Genomic DNA, 5,981 nt, shown 5'->3' with positions numbered 1-5,981 from the left:
GCCTCAGTGACTCTGTCTCTCTGTTCTGTGGTACTGCGGATTTGGTCTCTAACACTGCCTGTGGGACCCAGACCTGGAAGCTGCGTTTCCCAAGGCTGCAGGGACTCCTTTCCGTAGAAGGGTCCTGGAGGCATTCCTCTAATGGGGACCTTGCTAATGATTCCAAGTATTTGCCCAGTGTTCCAGCCATAGCTGCAGAGTAGAACCACTTGGGAATTTTTAAACTTGTGCTGATGCCTGGGTTCCACCTCCAGAGACACAGAGTTGTCAAAAGACAAAATTACAACAAATTTAAAGATCCAACTGGCTTTTATTTACGATCTAGAATCGGACATTACCTTATTATATACAATAAAATATAAGTATAAAACAGAATAAGTGTGCCAGTGAGCTGAGCAGAGGAGATTGGCTTTATGCGCAGAGAAGGGCTGAAGAAAGTAGGAACAACAAAAGCAGAGTGGTCATTTCAAAGTTACTTTCCTTACTGAGCAGGATAGGACTTTATTATTGCACTAACTCAGGTTGCCTGGAATCTCTGTCTTTTAGGAAAGCCAGCCTGCCCATTTTAAAGTTCAGTTTGATTACCTGGCACTTACTTAGCACAAGTGACTCCATCTTGGTTTGGTCTGGTCTGCAGGGGCCCAGTGCAGAAGACTGGTCCAAAACAATGATCTCCCCAGAAGCCTTGTTTAACAGTAGTAAATTGGCTAGGGCAGTCCTGAGCATGTGTATTTTTTTTTTATTTCTAAACTCCAGAAAGTTTGTAAAGCCCTCTAGGGTTGAGAACCACTTGTGTAGGCGGACTGCCCATCTTCAGCATGCATGGGAAGCCAGTGTCCCTTTTTTTACCTTCACGCTGAAGTATAGACCAATGCAAGACCCAGCTGGAGGACCTATTCTCACAAAGAATTGAGTAGCTTCCCTGCCTCGCTTAACCATTTCAAGTCTTCCAACCAAAGAAATGAAGTGGCAGCAATGACCTTGGGCCAGATTCACCTGTAAACTCTTTCAGTCAAACATACAGTTTGACTTATGAGCAATCGTTCTTCATCCTGGCTGAGAGAGCAATTCAGTAAGTGCTCCACTTAGCCTGCAGTATTTGCCAGTCAGATGGCCTCAGTTTCTTGCTGCTTAAAAAAAAAAATCTGAAAAAAGAAAGGTCAGATTTGTACAATATAGCTGTCACCATCATTTCTGCATTTATAATGCTATATTATTATAAGAGTACCTTAGGGAGGTATTTATTGTCCTAGCTGGTAATGTGAGACCTTTTCACCTCTGTTATTTTACACCTCCCTGCAAATTGTAAACTGTGAACAACTGACATAGCAAAGCAAACCCATAGGAGGAGCTTCCAAAATAAGAGAGACAAAAAAACGTGTATATAATCATAGGTATCTCTTGTATCAAAAATATTAATTTTAAATGTTAGTTGTGCAACATTATCCGTCACTAAAAAGTTTGGATTTGCAAGAGTTACTAAAAATTGGGTTATTTTCTTTTGATGCTATACCTGGACTAGTTTAAGTAGCTCAAGGATACCTAGAATCCAGATGTAGAAAATTGATGTCTCAGAAAACAGAAATAAAATTCTTCTATAATTGGATGTTTTTAATCCATTAAAAACTAATTATTTGGGTGGTGTTTATCTTCGCTTTATAAGAAGTGGGTATCTTTATGATTGAATACTTTTAATTTGTACAGTTTCCTCTCTGTATTGTTGTACATCAATAACAACATAGATTAAACACTTTATTAGAAATTAACAACAAAAGAGGGGATGGCATAAATAGGAATGAATTTTAAAATGAATAGGATATTAAGTACTGTACCATGCTGAATCTAACTTTTGCTTGTCTAATCACTGTCCTATGGACTAAATGTTTGTGTCCCTCTGCCCCCAAATTCATGTTGCTGAAATCCTAACCCCCCAAGGGGTGGTATTAGGAGGTGGAGCCTTAGAGAGGTAATTAGGTAATGAGAGTGGGGCCCTCATGAATGGGATTACAAAAAGACAGGAAAGAGCTTTCTTTTACTTTCTGCTCTCTGCCATGTGAGGGTACAAGGAAAAGACTAGCACCTGTAGACCAGGAAGAGGGCCTTCACTATGACTCAGCCATGATGGCCCCCGATCTTGGTCTTTCAGCCTTGTTAGAAATTGTTAGAAATAAATGCTGTGTAGTTTAAGCCACCCAGTCTATGCTATTCTGTTCTAGTGGCCTCAGCTAAGGCACAGGTAGAATTACCTGAGGAAGAAGTGATTCCAGTTCTTTCTTCCTGCAGCACCTGGGTGCAGCCTCTTTTTTGACAGGATAAAGTACAGTTCTTTATTAAAACAGTTTGTAAGCACGCCCCTACACTCTCTACAATGATAAAATCATCAACCGTCTGAAAAACACTGTTTTGTTTCTATATCTACCCTTTGCCCAGGATCCTTCTAGTTTTAAAACTGTAAGTTCCACATGTTAGGAGCCCCCTCAATCCTGGGCAAACCTGGATGGATGGTCACTTTGTAGTTAAAGGACAGGGGAGCATTTGGGAGGTAAAGCAAAGGTTTTATGAGGGTAAACAAGCCATTTCCTTCTTAGCTGTCAAGGGCTAGTAGTTCATTGTGAGCTGGTTGTCCTGTCAGTGGGAGTAATAGGATGCCTATTTAACACAACCTGTACCTTTGGATGCTTTCATGTATTTAACAAATGGTAATAGCTAACATTTACATAGTGTTTACTATGTGCCAGACTCTGCTCTAAGAGCATTTTAAATTCTATTAATTCCTTTAATCATCACAAAAACTTCATTTTATATATGCAGAAACCAAGACACAGAAAGGTTAAAGGACTTGCCTGAGCCTGCCATCCATCCATCCATCCATCCATCCATCCATCCATATGTCCATATGTCCATGCACATGCATATACTTATATAGTCATGAGTTGCATAACGCTGCGATACTTTCTGAGAAATGCATCCTTAAGTGGTTTTGTCATTGTGCAAATGTCAAAGTGCACTTACACAAACACAAATGGTATAGCCTACTACACACTTAGGCTCTATGGTGCAGCCTATTGCTCTTAGGCTACAAACCTGTAAAACATGTTACTGGGCTGAATACTGCAGGCAGTTGTAATAGAAGGTTGAGTGTTTCTGTATCTAAACATAGAAAAGGTACAGTAAAAATACAGTATTATAATCTTATGGGACCACTGTGGTCTATCATTGGCCGTGTGTGTGTGTGTGTGTGTGTGTGTGTGTGTGTGTGATATTTGCTTCAAACCCAGGCATTTGGGCACCAGAGTCTTTTCTCTCAACCTCTGCACTGTGCTTCTGTTCACTGAGGCAGCTTTTTTAACTCCCATTCTGAGAATAGATCAGGGGCAGTATCACAAAGCAGAAAGGGTCACAGGAGGACTGCAGACATTGGTCCTTTGGTTGCTTTTCCCTTATCGCAGTGTGATAAGAATTCTAAAATAGCCCTGTGATGGCTATGAGAACAGAGATAGTGGAGAGGCTCTCTCTGCCTGATTCAATCTCATTCTTCTCTGTAGGGCTTTCCAGAATCATAGTTACTCTTACGTATGTCCTCGTAGACAGGCCAACTTGGAGAAGCCTGGGTCGATCAGTGATCGAGTCCCACACTTTTGGGTGTGAGGCTGTGGGTCCGTGGAGGGACACTGCCCCTGTCCCCTGTCCTCATGCTGAAGCCGAGTCTGCTACACTATGACCTGTCTGTCTTCAGATGTGGGTGTAAGCTCAGTGGTGTTTATTCGGGGGGCATTGTCTTGCCTTATAAATCAAATGCACAGGAAATTAATCGCTTTCTAATTTGGCCAGACTGTGTCATCCCTGGCACTGTTGGCATGGTGTAGCTCAGGCCAAGTGGGCGGTTGATTTTAATGAGCTGCATGCCCGCCCCCCACAGGAATGTTGGCACCCCACACTGTGTCGCTAGCCCTTTTGTATATTCCTGGTTGAGGGGACAGTTTCAGATCTATGTGCCTAACAAGCTGATAAAGTCTGTGCTGGTTGAAAATTAAGGGAGAACTTTAGGAATCATTCACTTTTCCTTTTATTGTATATCATTCATCTTCCCAGACAGGGCAAGGTGTGTTGACTTCTCTCCTGGGTCAAATGTCATCATCCCCAATTCACACCATGTGTGGTCTCAAAACCCATGGGTTTTTTTGTTTGTTTGTTTTTATATATATATATATATATATTTTTTTTTTTTTTTTTTTTTTGAGACAGAGTCTCGCTTTGTTGCCTAGGCTGCAGTGAGTGCCGTGGTGTCAGCCTAGCTCACAGCAACCTCAAACTCCTGGGCTCAAGCAATCCTGCTGCCTCAGCCTCCCAAGTAGCTGGGACTACAGGCATGTGCCACCATGCCCGGCTAATTTTTTCTATATATATATATTAGTTGGCCAATTAGTTTCTTTCTATTTATAGTAGAGACGGGGTCTCGCTCTTGCTCAGGCTGGTTTCGAACTCCTGACTTCGAGCAATCGGCCCGCCTCGGCCTCCCAGAGAGCTAGGATTACAGGCGTGAGCCACCACGCCCGGCCAAAACCCATGGGTTTTGATGTATGATGTATTCATTTGTGACTGACTGATAAATAATTTGGGACATTTTAGGGCAGGTTCTGTTCTTCTTCCCCATGAACAACTCCACACGGGCTAGGGAAACAAAGATGCTAGATTCTTGATTTCTGTCACCCCAGTGTGAGATAAAGCAGATTTTTATAGAGACGTAACAGACAGAGCCTGCCCCATCCTAAGAGCCCTATGTCCAGCACCCTCACGTTATTTGATAACAAGACTCCAAAGCTAAGGCAAGATCAGCATAAAGAGTTGTTGGGAAAAGACTCAGTGCCCCACCCTGTTGACTGCCTGGCAAACCCTTACATTTCAAGCCCTGCCCAGATGCAACCCAGCAAGATACTAAGATTGCCCCTATACCACCTTTGTGCAGGAAAGTAAGTAGAAATGATGGCATTGTTGTATGGGAGGGCTAGGCCAACCCTTGAGTTTCCTAGGGCTCCTGCTCGGTATGGGGGAGATGCAAAGTCTTCTCACATCCCCAAGGGGGCACATTCCTCTCTGCCACAGGGCCTTTGCACATGCTGTTTCTTCTGCTTTGCAGGCTCTCTCCTACATCATCCTCCCCTAGCTAACATTTATTCAGCATTCCTGATCCACCCAGAACATGCCAACTGTCCCTGATATAGGCTCCCTTAGCCTCCTAAACTTCTAGTTTGTTTCATTTATCATAATAGTAATAAAATGAGTAGTTATTTAAATTTATTTGATGACTTTCTCCTTTGCTAGAATGAAAGCTGCACGAGAGAAGGACTAGATCAGGCTTATTCATCACTGGATCCCCAGCATCCAAGTGTTCGATTCATATTTGCTTAATAAATGAGTTTCTAAGTTTGGTAGTTTATTGTTCAGTGGAACATTGTTTAAAACCCTCCTTTGGGAAAGCATTACAAATGCATAGTAGCAGCATGGACATATTATTAGCCTTCTGAATAAATGTATCTACAGTGTCAACAAACATATCTATCCCTTTATAGATACAAAGTGCTTATTAGGCATTCTTGAATAATAAAAGATGTATACAGTAGGGTCCTTGTCCTAAAAATATTTATAATCTAGTCTGGAAGCCATGTCAGTGTGCATAACACAATTAATGATACCAATAAAAGCTGTATAAAAGTCAATACTATGGGCACCTCATATCCATTAGGATGGCAGCTATCAAAATAAGCAAACAAAATCCAGAGAATCACGAGTGTTGATAAGGATGCAAAGAAACTGGAACTCTTGTTCACCAAGTAAGATCTGCATACGGTTTATACATTGCAATTACTCAATACATTTTATATCCCTTTAAAAGAAAAGACCTCATTTGTCTCTTTTTTTGTGTTGTTTTTTTTTTCTTGCAATCTCTTCGTTAAAGAAACCAGCGGTTGGTCCTGTGCAAT

Source organism: Microcebus murinus, chromosome 19 (assembly GCF_040939455.1).
Source record: "Microcebus murinus isolate Inina chromosome 19, M.murinus_Inina_mat1.0, whole genome shotgun sequence".
NCBI classification, from domain to species: domain Eukaryota; kingdom Metazoa; phylum Chordata; class Mammalia; order Primates; family Cheirogaleidae; genus Microcebus; species Microcebus murinus.
This window is presented reverse-complemented; position numbering follows the sequence as displayed.